Here is a 15216-nt window from a genome sequence, read left to right on the forward strand (position 1 = left end):
CTTTGTATTTATCCGAATCGAAGACATTTTGATTTTGTTGCTCTTTCACGAGAACCTCAACACGACAGAATGTCTGGATTTGAACCCTTATGAACAGACAGAAACCACCAACACTTGGTAACATGCGAGGAGCAGAAGATGCTGGAAAATTCTGCACCAAGATAATCTGCTATTTTTCTGACAGCACCTCTTATTCTGGACTCAGGCGTGGAACGTGCAGCGGGCGTGCTTTAGATCGGGTAGTAACCTAAATCCCAACCAAGATTTGGAGTCGTGTTTAAAAAGGAGGAGAATTCACACGCAGAATTTACCGAAAGCATGGTGGAGGAAAATCTGCACAAGCCCAAATCAGGGCAAGGCTGTGTGCTTTACACAGTAAGATGTCTGTTCGCTTCCTTTGCCTACTCCATACTTTCGCGGACTTGTAGTGCAGGCAAATGAAAGCAATTAATGCACGCATTCTAAGTCTCCTTATTGGCTGAACTAACCTCAGCAGCTCACTGACCTATTTAAGCATATAACGTACACTCCAAGAATGTACTGCTATTGGGTAGCATAATAGCATGGACGTCAATTCACCAAAATGCTAGAGGAAGCAGAAGTGACATCACATGCCATATGACTCCTGTGTGGCATCACAGGAAGTGACATCACCTGGTCTTTAATTAACCATGATGAAATCACTGTAAGTGAAGTCATTTTGAAATTTCGTCTGGTGAAGCCACTGAAGCTACCTAAAAGGAATTGGATGAAAAACATATTAATATATTTCGAAATACACAGATACCCCCCTGTTAGACCTGGCACCATTGGCGTGAGTCTCCCTTCTATTTTTTCGCTGTGCCTCCTGTTTTTCTGGTGATAGATGCTCTGGGCGCTGTGGTGCAGATTGGAGCTTCCGAATCCCCTCTACTTCCACGGACGGAGTGATTTCGCAGTCACACGCACACATACACATCACACGCTGGTGGGGCCCATAACACCAACATTCATCCTACCACTCTATCCGTGCCATGTATAAGGGAAACACTTTTCTATATCCAACCAATCTGCATGTACCCTAAGGTCAATGAGATCAACTAGTTGCTATAGATTTGGTGATACAACTAAACACTCTAAATATTCAATAAACATAACAATTAAATAACCACCCGACACAGTAATTCAAACAGAATATTGTTTATCTAAATCAAATCGTAAGAAAAGCCAATTAAATGCAAGATCATTTTTTTCCATATTTACCTATTCTGGCTAAAAGTCGTTTTCTAAGTCAGAACTGGTCCTCAGCAAATAGTTAAAGATTTCTAGCCGTCATGTAGAGTTACCGTCCTCTCCGTCAGCGTCGGGACCTCTGATCATTGGTTCGAGAAGAAGTGGCGCTAGACCTAGTCTACTAATATTCATGCCAAAATTTACATTCCAAATGTTGCAAATATAACTTTCAAAACATTAGTTTGGTGGAAAATATGTCGTTTTGGTACATTAAGCTACACCATTGAATTTTCTCATGTATTGATAGTTTCAAGTTCTGAATAGAAATTAGAAGTCTATAGCTAATTCGTTACATTTTATCCTGAGGAGACATCCGTAAAAGTATCTCATCCATGGGACCATTATAAGTTCATCAAGTCGGATTTTGGGTTGCAACATTTCTTCACTTTCAGGCGCATCTGGCAACACTCCCAGATTTGTCATCATGTTCATGGCTTTTCAGTTCAATCAGAGGACAGGGTCGCAGTCAGCGCAAAGCCTCTTTTCATATTTTCATCTACTCGAATGCAGGCTGCGGGTGGTGGCAATTTTACAGCAGGCCACAATGGTCAACTTAAGCGAAGAAAACACAAAATCATAATTACTACATGGAAATGATTATACAGTGTTATTTCTCTGCTAATACCCTTCTGTGTATGTATTTATCTAGCCATTTGCGACATAAAAAGTCATTAATGCATATTTATTATAAGCGCAAAACACAATAACATCACATAAGCAACATCTATACTGTCAATTTGCTCACCAACTTAGTTCACTTATTATTTTAGCCATGCAATTGCATTCCCACGTGTAATTCTTTTGTTAATAAGGTTGGTTAGACAAGACTCGACAAATCTTTAGTAATTACTAATTAATCAGTAGTACTTTTAATAATGACATACGAAAATGAAACAGGTATTTGGTTTTATATTAAAAACCCTGCTCCAGCAATCCCCCCTTTGGTGATATTTTATCACCACAAAAATCAAAACCCAAAACTCAATTTAATTTCCCCTTTTTGAAGAAATTCAAAATGTCTTCTTGTTCATTTTTAAACTCTTGTTTCTTTATCATCTTCTCTTTTTGTTTCTATATACATACTTTCCCTCAATTTTTCTAATTCTATTTCTTGTGGATCTCTTTCTGGTTTCTTTTCTCTCTTCTTAACATTTTCTCGTTTTCTTTTCTTTTTATTTCTTCTGTATCTACAACACGTACACCCTAATCTAAGAATTAATAATGCAACAATTACACACGTTAATGGAAATAATACCTTACCAAATATGGTACTACCTATTTTAGCTATAAAATTCTTAATAGCAATCATCTTATTAGCCATTTTAGTCCAGATACTTTCAGCTTCCAGTGGTACTAATTCTTCATGCAAATCAGTAATATTTTTGATATAGACCTTTAGATCTTTGCTTTCGTCAGGAATGTAAGTGCAACAATGTTGAACTTTCAGCATTCCACAGACTCCACCCTCTTTTGCCAATAGAATGTCAAGGGCAAGTCGATTTTGCATTGCCATAGCGCGTAAAGCAACCATTTCAGTATTTACCAAAAGAAAGCCTCCAGCGGTGCTTGTTGACAAGCGATCCACCACTGTTGACAGCTTCCGAATGCCATATGCATTCAATGAAATTCCCACTGCTGGTATTAAAGCTCCAAAAATATCTCCTACAATTTCTGTCCATGTTTCTCTTCTATAGTGTGTTAATGGATTAGTTTGTTCAGCATTTTCTACTCTATCCATGTGAAAAATCTTTGGAAAGACCAGGCCAACATAACATGTGCCATACCAATGGTCAGGCAACCTGTAATAAGCCTTGTTCCCACAAATATAATACACTCCCGGAAAGACTGGATCTTCTCCACCTCTAAATCCCCATCCAGTTCCAATAAAGTATGTATCATGGCACTCACTAGTCCCTATGAAATAATAATCATACTGGGATTTCTTCCTGGTAATGCATAGTTTGCCTTTCTGTGGTGCATCTATAGCCATAGTTGGACTGGCTCCATTTTTCAACTCTTTTTCTTTCTCAATATCCCACACTGTTTCACTCATCTTATGTCCTTCTGCTTTCTTATGCATGTTCAACCTTCTTCTCTCAACCATGTCTAGGAAAGTTTTCTCTTCTTCCTTCAAACTGCAGGTTAAATTGTTTCTAAAAACATATTTTAATGTTAATTCTCTAGTTTCAATAAAAATCTCACCTAAAGTGTTAGCTTCTTTAGCAGGATTCAGTTCTTTATTCATAGGCAGTTGCCCAAGAATATTATCTACATTAGACATGTTATAATCTAATTTCCCTAATTGATAAAATATACTAATCAACACACTACATGAAATTCCATACGTAGCCGGAAGGTGATGATCAGTAACTCCTTCTGAAACAGAGACAGGTAATTGCATACAGACGTAGCAATCCCTTACATCCATTGTCCTTACATATTCGTACAATAATTTTGAAAACGCATTACTAGAAAACTCATTAATAGACCTATCCTTATGTACATATACATTGCTAGTTCTAGTTGGAACTATCTTCTGTGAACTCTTCCCTATGTTAGTCATGTTCTCAGTATGTCCTCCTAAAGTGTCTATCGTTACTCTAAAAGAGATCAGTAAAGCAAGCACGCTCCAAATTAGCATTAATAATCCTGTACAGCAGCAGCATATTTTGCACCATCTTTTCATGAAGGTACATCTACTTTGATTATTCTCAGTGTTGGCCATCTTGTTACTTTGACCGTGTCTTTTGACTTAGCCTCTTCTACTCCACTACCGAACTTTTTAGGGCAGCAAGTACCCACCAGATTATTACAATCTATTAGTTCTTAATTTACTTCTTCACTTTCTTCTTCAAGTGACTTCTTTGGATTTACTCAATTTGGGTTTTCATCATTCTTCACTCTTTCCTCATCATCATCAAACTGTATTAAGTCCTGAACATCCGTTTCTTCTCCAATGTCGGACAAGATAACTCTCAGGATTCCAACTGCTTCTTCTTCTTCAACCACTTTCAGTAAAGCCTCCTCTGGATTTCCTTGACTATCTGCCTCTTCTCCTTGTTCAGGCAGTGCCACATACGTCCATTCTGGTGACTTATACTTCTGGTTTGGTTTTCTGATTCTTTTAGTTTCTTCAGAACTCTTTGTTTCCTCTCCTTTCGTTTGGTTTTGACTTGACACTTCGTTCACCTGTTCAGCTTTCGAAGAGTTAACTCGTGTCAGTCGATATCTCAGTCTCTTTATCTTATTGGGCCAAAGATCTCCTTTAGCATTTCTTTTTTGTTTTCCCTCTTTACTGTTTCTCTCTCCAATCCAAGTTCTCTTTCTCAGAATTCGACCTTCATGTATCTCATTCTCACTTTCATCAGATTCTGTCTCAGTTGCCTCTTGTTCATCAACAATTTTCCCTTCTTTAACAACTTTCTTTTCTCCAACAGTCTCTTTTTCCACCGATTGAGATTTCACTACTTCTGTCCCTCCTCGGGTCTCTGACACGCAATCTTCTTGCTGTCTACTTGTCCCTTCACCTAGCTTGTTGTCGATGTTCCCTACATCTCCTCGGGGTTTTTCCGCAATCTGTCCCTCTCTTTCTTTTTCTGTCCCTTCCTCTTCAAGAATTATCTCAGGTGGTACCTTTCCAATTTTCTCATTTGATTCAGGTGTTACCTCTGTTGGAATGTTCTTTTCTTTCTTTCTTTTTGTGTTTGTCACTGTTAGTTGGGACTTCAGGCACTTCTTCAGAATCTGGACTCGTCTCTGAAGTTTGCAATGTTCTTTTCAGAATTCCTTCTGGTGGGACAAAAGTTTCTCTTGACTCACTTTCCCCCTTTCAGGATTCTTTTTTCTTTTTACTGCCTCACTGTCTGCATCATCACTGGAATCTGATTCCTCAAAGTATTCTTTTCCAGTGCCGTCACTTGGATTTGGAACTCTCAGAGTGTGACTTGCATGTATCCAATTTTTCACTCCAGCACACTTCACAGCAGTCGTTGTGGTCAGAACGACTTGCCTTGGCCTTCCCCACCTTGGAACCAGGCAATTTCTTCTTCTGTGAACTTTTATTCTTACCCAGTCCCCTGGGCTCAGATCATGGGCTGGTTTCCTTTCAAGTGTGGTGGCGTCTTCTCCAACCTGGTGAAACACAGAATGGACTGCGTCAGCCAGGCCTTTACAGTAATCCAAAATCATGTCATCAGTTATAGTCATCAGCTTGTTGACTGGTACAAACGCATGTCTCATAGCACGTCCCATGATGATTTCATGTGGACTCAAACCTGTTGTTCTGTCTGGAGTAGACCTAATTGTCATCAGGACTAGAGGCAAGACATCAGGCCATTTCATTCCTGTGGCCAGGCACATTTTGCCAATTCTGTTTTTGATGGTACCATTCATTTGTTCAACCACACCAGAAGCCTCTGGTCGGTAAGCACAATGTAGCTTCTGCTGTACACTTAATGCTTCACATATTAAACCCATTATTTCATTATAAAAGTGTCCTCCTCTGTCTGATTCAATTGTCACTGGGAACCCATACCTTGGGATGAATTCTCTTAACAGTAGCTTGGCCACTGTTATCCCATCATTTCTTCTTGTTGGATATGCCTCCACCCACCTAGAGAACAAACAGACTACCACCAGGACATACCTTAATCTATTGACTTGGGGCATTTCGATGAAGTCTACCTGCATTCTGGTGAAGGGTCCTCCCTCTCTGCCTATTGTACCTAGGCTCACCACTGTTTTCTTTCCAGGATTGAATTGCTGACATATCAGGCATCTCTGACAGAGACTCTCTGCTAGCAGCCTGAATTTTGCATTGTACCAGGTTTGCTTAAAGGCCCTTATCATAGCATCCCTCCCCAGGTGTCCCTGGCCATGATACATCCGTGCCATTGTTGACAACATGCTATTGGGCATGACTGGTGTTCCATCCCTATAGACCCACACGTGGTCTTTCTCCCTTGGTGCACAACCTGCTTTCACCCAATCTTTCATTTCCTCATCTCCTGCCTCATCCTGCAACTGCTTCACTTCCTCCCATGTTCCCACCACATAAGTAAACATTAAGGAACAAGAAGACATTTCCCTTTCCTTACTCCGGTTAATGGAGTGATTATTCCTTGCACAATACTGTGCTATGTCATTGGCAAATTTGTTCCCAAGGGTGACGAAATCATCACCTTGACTATGAGCAGCACATTTTACAACTGCTAGTTCTTTAGGCAGCTGTATCGCCTCAAGCAATTTTCCAACCACTTCAGCATTCTTTATGGCAGTTCCACTTGAGGTCAGGAAACCTCTTTGTAGCCATAACTGGCCAAAATCATGGACAACTCCGAAGCCATACTGGCTGTCAGTCATTACAGTCACTCTCACATTCCTTCCAATCTTGCAAGCCTTCGTTAGTGCCACCAATTCTGCCACTTGAGCGGATTTAACTCCTTTCAAAGGTGATGCTTCCACAACTCCTGAAACTGTACACACAGCATATGCAGCACTCAGCATTCCTTCATCAGTTCTCAGACAAGTTCCATCCACAAACAACACATGATCACTCTCAGGCAGTGGCAGATCTCTTATGTCTGGTCTTGGTTTTGTACAGTAATCAAGCACATCCAGGCAATCATGATCAACCTCATCTCTTACCCCCACACTTTCAGCATCTGGCAACAGCGTTGCTGGATTCACATTCACGCATCTCTCAAGACTCACATTTGATGCACCAAGAATGACTTTCTCATATTTAGTCAGCCGACTATGAGACATAAACTGTGTCCAGCTCCTTGTTAAAAGGATTGCTACATCATGAGGTACGAATACCCATACAGGATATCCCATTATAATGCCCTCACTTTGTTCCAGACTTCTGCATGTAGCAGCTACTGCTTTCAGGCAACCTGGTAAACCCACAGCTACTGGGTCAAGTGTTGATGAGAAGTACGCAATTGGCCTCCTCAGACGTCCAGGTTTCTGGATTAACACTGAAAGTGCACATCCATTCCTCTCACTACAGTACAGCTCAAATTCTTTTTCGTAATGTGGAATTCCTAGGGCAGGAGCTTCACATAGCCTGTTCTTTAATTCTTTGAATGCTGCCATTTCTTCTGGGTTTAATTCCAATGGGTCTTTCACCTCACTTTTAGTCAATTTAATCAGTGGCTTGGCAATTAAGGAAAAATTACTTATCCACTGACGATAATAACCAACCATTCCCAGAAACATTCTTACTTCTCTTGGTGTCATTGGGGCTCTCATCCCTCTGATGATTTTGATCCTGTCAATGGTCACTTTCCTCAGGCCTTTCTCAATATTATGTCCCAGATACTGGACTTCTCTCTTGCAGAATTGCAATTTGGCTGGAGATACTTTTAATCCTCCATCTGCCAAGTGATTCCGTAAAGCAATGGTGTCTACTTCACAAGCTTCACGTGTTTTTGATGCCACAAGCAGGTCATCAATGTACTGGACCAAAACTGAATTTTCAGGCATTTTAATCTGAGGGTCCAGGGTAGCAGAGTGGCGTAGCGGAAGCGTGCTGGGCCCATAACCCAACGGTCGATGAATCGAAACCATCCTCTGCTACCAAGAAACTGGTGCAGATTGGAGCTTCCGAATCCCCTCTACTTCCACGGACGGAGTGATTTCACAGTCACACGCACACATACACATCACACGCTGGTGGGGCCTATAACACCAACACTCATCCTACCACTCTATCCGTGCCATGTATAAGGGAAACACTTTTCTATATCCAACCAATCTGCATGTACCCTGAGGTCAATGAGATCAACTAGTTGCTATAGATTTGGTGATACAACTAAACACTCTAAATATTCAATAAACATAACAATTAAATAACCACCCGACACAGTAATTCAAACAGAATATTGTTTATCTAAATCAAATTGTAAGAAAAGCCAATTAAATGCAAGATCATTTTTTTCCATATTTACCTATTCTGGCTAAAAGTCGTTTTCTAAGTCAGAACTGGTCCTCAGCAAATAGTTAAAGATTTCTAGCCGTCATGTAGAGTCACCGTCCTCTCTGTCAGCGTCGGGACCTCTGATCATTGGTTCGAGAAGAAGTGGCGCTAGACCTCTCTAGTCTACTAATATTTATACCAAAATTTACATTCCAAATGTTGCAAATATAACTTTCAAAACATTCGTTTGGTGGAAAATATGTCGTTTTGGTACATTAAGCTACACCATTGAATTTTCTCATGTATTGATAGTTTCAAGTTCTGAATAGAAATTAGAAGTCTATAGCTAATTCGTTACTTTTACGGATGTCTCCTCAGGATAAAATGTATCTCATCCATGGGACCATTATAAGTTCATCAAGTCGGATTTTGGGTTGCAACATTTCTTCACGTTCAGGGGCATCTGGCAACACTCCCAGATTTGTCGTCATGTTCATGGCTTTTCAGTTCAATCAGAGGACAGGGTCACAGTCAGCGCAAAGCCTCTTTTCATATTTTCATCTACTCGAATGCAGGCTGCGGGTGGTGGCCATTTTACAGCAGGCCACAATGGTCAACTTAAGCGAAGAAAACTCAAAATCATAATTACTACATTGAAATGATTATACAGTGTTATTTCCCTGCTAATACCCTTATGTGTATGTATTTATCTAGCCATTTGCGACATAAAAAGCCATTAATGCATATTTATTATAAGCGCAAAACACAATAATATCACATAAGCAACATCTATACTGTCAATTTGCTCACCAACTTAGTTCACTTATTATTTTAGCCATGCAATTGCATTCCCACTTGTAATTTTTTTGTTAATAAGGTTGGTTAGACAAGACTCGACAAATCTTTAGTAATTACTAATTAATCAGTAGTACTTTTAATAATGACATAGGTATTTGGTTTTATATTAAAAACCCTGCTCCAGCAGCTGCGCCACTGCCATTCAGTGCCGCAGCACGGATGCTCCCTGTGGAAAGATGACATATGAATTGATGTATCCCTGATTGGCTTATTTGGTCTACCTGTTAGTCCCTAGTAATGTGGCCTGTGTGTGCCCAGGGCTGGTAAACCAAATGCAGCTGGTGGGCCTGCAGCGCTGGTTTGCGCCACCCACAGAAGCAGCTTGTAAAGTGTGTCTCAGACCTGCCACTGCAGTGTCTGTGTGCAGTCTAGAACTGCCATCTTGGCTGTGAAGTGCACCCACTTCCCAGGCCCTGAACCTTCCCTTGGCATCCTGTAAGCCACCCCTATGGTAGGGTGCATTGTATGTGTAAGGTAGGACATGCTCTGATGTGTGTAGCATGTCCTGGTAGTGAATTACACCCAATTTTGTTTTTCACTACTGTAAGGCTACCTGTTCTCCATAGGCCAGAATGGGAGGTTTGGCTATTACATTCTATAGTCCTAACTGACCCATAGAACATGGTAGAAAAACGAATTTAGTATGCCTGAGCTCATAATATTAAAATACATCTTTTAGTGAAGTTTATTTTTATATTCTGTGTTTGAAAATACCACTTTTAGAAAGTAGTTATTTTCTTGCCTAAGCCTTCCAATGTGCTCTGCTGTTATGTGTATTGGCTGTCTGGTTTTGGAGGGACAGGGCAGGCTGAGTCAGACCTGGGTTGAATAGAGAGATCTGCATTGGAGTGTGGGGAGGGGTAGCTCCTGGACCTGAATAGGGCTGTGCCTGGCAAGGTGAATGCTGGCTCCACCTCCCACTGTGCGTCTGATGGCAGACCCCCTCTTTCTGAAAGGAAGGATGCAGCCTGGTAAACAAAGTGCTCCAGGGCTGGGCAGAACTGGTTCTGGCTGGGTTCAGTGACTTGTAGCTTCTGAGAACAAAGACTTTTGGGGTATAAATATCTGTGCTGAAACCCCTACAATTGGTATTGCCCCTGGATCGCAAGACCAACCTCTGTCCGTGGAACTGAAGGAAGCTGCAGGAGAGGACTGTCCTGTTGTTGTGTGCTGTTCCCTGGATTGGCCTGCAGTAGTTTTCATTGGACTGAAAACAAGAGGGAAAAGGAGCTGTAAGAGAACTTTTTAATCTTGCACCCAAGGGCTAGAGAGAGAGCTAGCCTACTGACTGAAGTCTCAGGACCAGTAGACTTCATTTTGTCGCTAAGGCCTGTTAGCGAGCCGCCGCAGCCAAGGAGCGTCAAGAAAATCATCGCACTGCTGCCGCCGAGGGCTCGCTGGCCTGATCATCGCCCGCACATTTGCGGTCCTCAAAATTATCGCTAAAGCCTGTTAGCGAGCCGCCACAGCCCCTGAGCATCAGGAAAATCACCGCACTGCTGCCGCTGAGGGCTCGCTGGCCTGACCATCACCCCGCACGTTTGTGGGCCTCAAAATTATCACCACAGCCGTGGAGCGTCAGGAAAGTCATCGCGTGGATGCCGCTGAGGGCTCGCTGGCCTGATCATCGCCCCACACGCTTGCGGGCCTCGAAATTGTCGCTAAGGCCCGTTAACGAGCCGCCGCAGCCACGAAGTGTCAAGAAATTCATTGCGTTGCTGCCGCTGAGGACTCGCTGGCCTGATCATCGCCCCGTACATTTGCGGGCCTCAAAATTGTCGCTAACACCCGTTAGCGAGCGGCCGCGACCAAGAGCGTGAGGAAAAACATCACTATCCTGCCGTAGCAGCATTTTTGTGGATTATTGGCAACAACATTCTGGAACTGTGAGTAAAAGGGTCGCAGGACCATGGACCTGAACTGAACTTTGCATTCCCCATTTGATCTATGTTTGCAGCATCCAGAGAGAATTATTTTTGCACAGTATTGTGGCTTTCTCGTTATTTGGTCTTGTGATGAGCCTATATATAAAGATAACTATTTTTTGATACCTACCTGTGTTGTGTCCGTTGGTAGTGTTCCTCACTGTATTACTGTGTATGGTCGTAAACGCTTAACACACTGCCTCTGAGATTAGCATAACTGCTCGTGTTACGTTACCACAGGGTGGAGCAGGGGTTGTCAAAGGGGTGCAGCCCTTCACTCTGACTTCGGAAGAAGGGTCCCTGCTTGGACAGTGGCCACCAACTGCCAACCAGAGACCCCCATTTCTAACACCCCCTCAAAAAAAAATTCACCATACTCCCAGCAAAACCTTTCACCCACATGCTCTTGATCAGGATAGTTGAAGGATGCCTGTTTGTGCTCTGTTTTATACAGAAATGCAATAATAATAATCACAGTTCAGTCAATTAATGCATGCACCTAATTAGTGCCAAACAGTGAATAGATTGACATTATTTTACAAAGCTCCAGTTGCTGTAGTTGTCGTTGTGAAACTGGAAGGAGGATACTGCCAAATAAAGTTCTCTCTCATGTTTCTTTCTATAGCAGTTCTCAAGTACATTATTTTGTGAATTGTGGAAAGAACGTTTTATTACCGATTTCAGACTTTGTAAAAGTAAAAAGCGAGTTTTGCTGGCTAACTAAAGTGTCAATCCATTTCCCTGTTGTGTTTTCTCTCATGTGAGGAAACCATGCAGCAGTGTGTTCGAGATAACTGCAGAAAAAATGACCCTCACTTAAATTATGGCAGAAGAGTAGAGGAAAAAGTGTCACTTGTGCAAATAGCAATAAATATTATACTTTGTGCAACTCCTTAAAGTTTATAATTGAGGACACGGACAAGCTTTCATTGTGCTTGGTTTGCCGATACTGATTGGAATTCGATTCCTGACTGATCTGTTCCTGCCTCTCTGCCTATAGTGCTTACATTTCTTGACAAGCTGGTGCTGCCACACTGCACCTTTTAAAGCAATGGCGATAACCCCTTCCAAAATCTACCCGGCCAGTCGCACTGTGAGTTTGCAAAGAGTTGGCTGTTTTTTTCCTTGTGCTTGTGGCACGCTACCTCTGCTCCCTTCAAAGGTAGGCAGGGGTTGCTCCTCCACTAGGGTGGAGGAGCGTCGCCCCACTGCTATCTTGCAGTGTGAGAAGCAGAAAAATAAAAGTTTAAAATTACAATTTTATGTTACTTCTACTTCCACTGTGAGAAAGCAGAAGTGTTTGGTTGGGGACGGGCTCTGCTCTAGGGCAGGGTAGGAGTGGCTTGCCCACTGCTGAGTGATATTTTATTTTGCAGATTAATTTTATTGGTAATTTGAAGTTGGTGAATAATGTGAATGGAGACTAAGAGGGAACAATCGAAGGCACAGATATACCCAATGAGAGTGACCATATTAATCTGATGGATGTACAGAAAAGTGGTGTTTAATTGTGTCATGAGTGATGCAATACATGAGGTCATAAGTAGTGAATTGCTGGGATGCAAGTTATAGTTAGCTGAGGTAAATATAACTGCTGAATTTCTCTCGTTTTTTAAAATTCTATTTCCTAACTATAACTTCCCTGTAACCTTTTTGTTTTTTTGTGTGAATTTCTAAGGTTTTCCTAAAACAAAATTCATAACTGTAACCTGTAATGTTTCACAGTGGATGTGTGAGCACCTGTGGGGGTCTGTGAGCATCTAAGTGGCTATCTGAGGTGGTCTATGAGTGCGTGAGTGGGTGTGTGAGTGACTATGTGAGTGCCTGTGTGGGTTTGTCACTGGTTGTGTCAGAGCCTATGTGCGTCTGTGAGTGTCAGTGTGAGTGCTGCTATGGATCTGTGGGTGGGTATGTTAGTGAGGCTGTGGGTCTATGAGTTGGTATATGAGTAGTGCTATGATTTTTGAAGATTTATAAACTTAGTGTATTTAAAGGAGAGAACCATGCACTGTGCTCTTAAAAGGAGATGTCATTAAAGAATTCATTCATCATGCTTACTGAAGTTCAGATTTTGCTCCAATATATGTACAATGCATTTACTTCTGTTGAGGATTTCAGATCATTTTTGAATATAGAATATTAGAAGAAATGTTTTTGCTTTCCATTCCCCAAGCCTAAAAAGTTAATTTTTTTGCATTTTACCCAAGTGGAACTATGCCTGGGGCACCTGCTATGTTTATATTTGTGAGTGTTTCCCCTTGAGATTTATTTATTTGAAAGGTTCTTAATGGAATCTCATTTTTCGAAGAACAGTCCACAGTTTTTTGGACAATGTGTACTCATCTGCGTTACTTTGTACTGGGAAATTAGTTGCTATTTTGTCTTTTTGCAAATGTGTACTGCATCTTGTACACTACACCTGCGTAATGGACCACCCATTTAAGTATTTCTCTCTGTCACTCCTTGTCCTTTGTTTCAGTGGGACAATAACTTTTTTTTCGAAATTATTTAATCATCACAAATTATATTGATACTTATGTTCTGGTTTCGAGGAAACGTCGCAAAGATCATTTGTTTTTGAAAAAGTGTAAAACACATAGATACACATATTGTAATTAATGTTTCACAACAGCTGTTTACTGATATAGTATTTAAACTTCTATTTTTCTAATCATTTTTAATGTAAAGCACTTTTAAATTGTACTTCACGTCTTCACAATGACGCCATTTTTCTCGATAACATCGGTATTCGTGAAGATCACGTGACTGTAAGAAAGATTTGATTGGAGAAGATAGTTTTCATTAATCTTTAAAGGAAGTTCCCACCCATTTCCTCTTCCTTGAATGATCCAATTGATATCTAGATCATTCTTTGGAGCTGTCCTATACTACTAGTGCAGAACTCTGCTTAGGGCTTTTTTGTATCATTTTTTAACATCCAAAATGGCAAAAGGAGGCAGTGACCAGCTGGAGATGCCACAGCAACCAGAGGAGCAGGAGGAACATCTGAAAGACTCTGGCGATGAGGGACTGTCGGAGAGTAGGATCTGCTTCACATGGGTACCTCCACTTTTTGCTGGTGTTTCACTGTTTTTCGACCTTAGTCTGGCTGTGACCCTGCTAATCAGGACCCCAGTCTAGCTGCTTCCTCTCTAAAATGGTTTCCATGTACATTAGGTACATATCTAATTGGATTCTGGAGTGCCTTATAAGCCCCTAGTATATGGTATACTATGTACTTAGGGCATAGGTACCTCAGAGGCCTACCAGGGGCTGAAGCATGTATTATGCCACCCCTGGGAATCACTCCAAAATGGCACCACAGGCCTGCTACTGCAGCCTGGGTAAGGGTGTGCTTGCACCCCTTACAGTGGTATAGGCTACCTATATCACTACCATTGCACACACATATAAAACCTATGTCACTCCTATGGCAGGCCTTAACAATCCTGAAGGCTGTGTGCTTGGTTTTTATGTGAGAGGGTGCCCCTGCATGAGCAGAGCCCCTCTGCAGCGTTCGGAGTACCTCCTCTGATGCTGTTTGTGGTGCAGCCTGACCATATACTCATAAGTGCATTATAACCTCGCGGTAAATGCTAACTTTGGGATGGCTGCATGGAAACATGTTGTGTTTGGTGTCAAACGCTTTGGAATACTAACCCCCGCCAGTTCAGGCGGCGGGGGTAGCATTCTACCCTTCTAGAAGGAGCGACATGTTCACACTGGTCTAACCCGGTAGGACTTTCTAAAGCCCTGGCATCACAAAATGGATGCCTCTGCCACAGACACGGGTCTGGCCTCCTGCTGCTGGCCGAAACTCTGGCAGGGGAGGCCTGGACAATAGGTTCCCTGTCCCAGGTAGGTGTAAGCACCTCCCGAGACAGGCAGATGTGTATTGGGGCTGGGCGGGAGCACTCTCTGGTGCTTTGAAGTCCTGCACTAGGGGCACACTTGGTGTCCCTGTGCATAGTCCAGTTCAAACCGGTTGCAGGGGCTACCTGCCCCTGCTCTGGCATGACACTGGACAAAGGAAATGGGTGTAACCACCCCTCTTTCCAAACCCTCCCATAGGTGGGTCCCTAGAGTATGTCCAACCCCCAAACCTTGTATAAGTATGGGAACCCAGTCCTTGCGACTTTAGATTTCCCTGGACGAAACTCTGCAATATATATCCTGGACCTTCGATGTTCTACTTTGCCTAGAAGACTGAAGAAATCTCCCTTGGGGTCAACGAGTGAC

General features: G+C 42.1%; 1 protein-coding gene across 1 annotated transcript in view; it reads left to right on the forward strand.

Annotated features, from left to right (window-relative positions):
- Positions 1–15216, forward strand: part of PRKAB2 (protein kinase AMP-activated non-catalytic subunit beta 2) — a 383829-nt gene that overhangs the window by 493 nt on the left and 368120 nt on the right. The gene's annotated exons all lie outside the window — the stretch shown is intronic.

Source organism: Triturus cristatus, chromosome 4_1 (assembly GCF_964204655.1).
Source record: "Triturus cristatus chromosome 4_1, aTriCri1.1, whole genome shotgun sequence".
Classification (NCBI taxonomy): Eukaryota; Metazoa; Chordata; class Amphibia; order Caudata; family Salamandridae; genus Triturus; species Triturus cristatus.